The sequence below is a fragment of the Trachymyrmex cornetzi genome, unplaced genomic scaffold, assembly GCF_001594075.2.
Source record: "Trachymyrmex cornetzi isolate Tcor2-1 unplaced genomic scaffold, Tcor1.1 scaffold452, whole genome shotgun sequence".
Lineage (NCBI taxonomy): Eukaryota > Metazoa > Arthropoda > Insecta > Hymenoptera > Formicidae > Trachymyrmex > Trachymyrmex cornetzi.
This window is the reverse complement of record NW_017299312.1, coordinates 188,277-188,609: the sequence shown is the minus strand read 5'-3', so window position 1 is coordinate 188,609 and position 333 is coordinate 188,277.

Genomic DNA, 333 nt, shown 5'->3' with positions numbered 1-333 from the left:
CATGGATCGGAACAAATGGAAATCTGAAGGAGCAATGTCCGGTGAATACGACGGGTGGGGCAGAATTTCCCACTTTACTCCTTCCAAGTATTTCTTGACAGGTCTTGCAACGTGTGGCCTAGCGTCGTCATGTAACAGAATCAGCTTGTTGTGCCTATTGTCCCATTTCGGTCGTTTTTCTTTCAAAGCTTGGTTTTAAACGTATCAGTTGTAGTCGATAACGATCGCCAGTGATGGTTTCGGACGGTTTGAGCAGCTCATAATATATAACACCTCTCTGATCCCACCAGATGCACAACATAATCTTCGAAGCATGGATATTTCGTTTTGGTT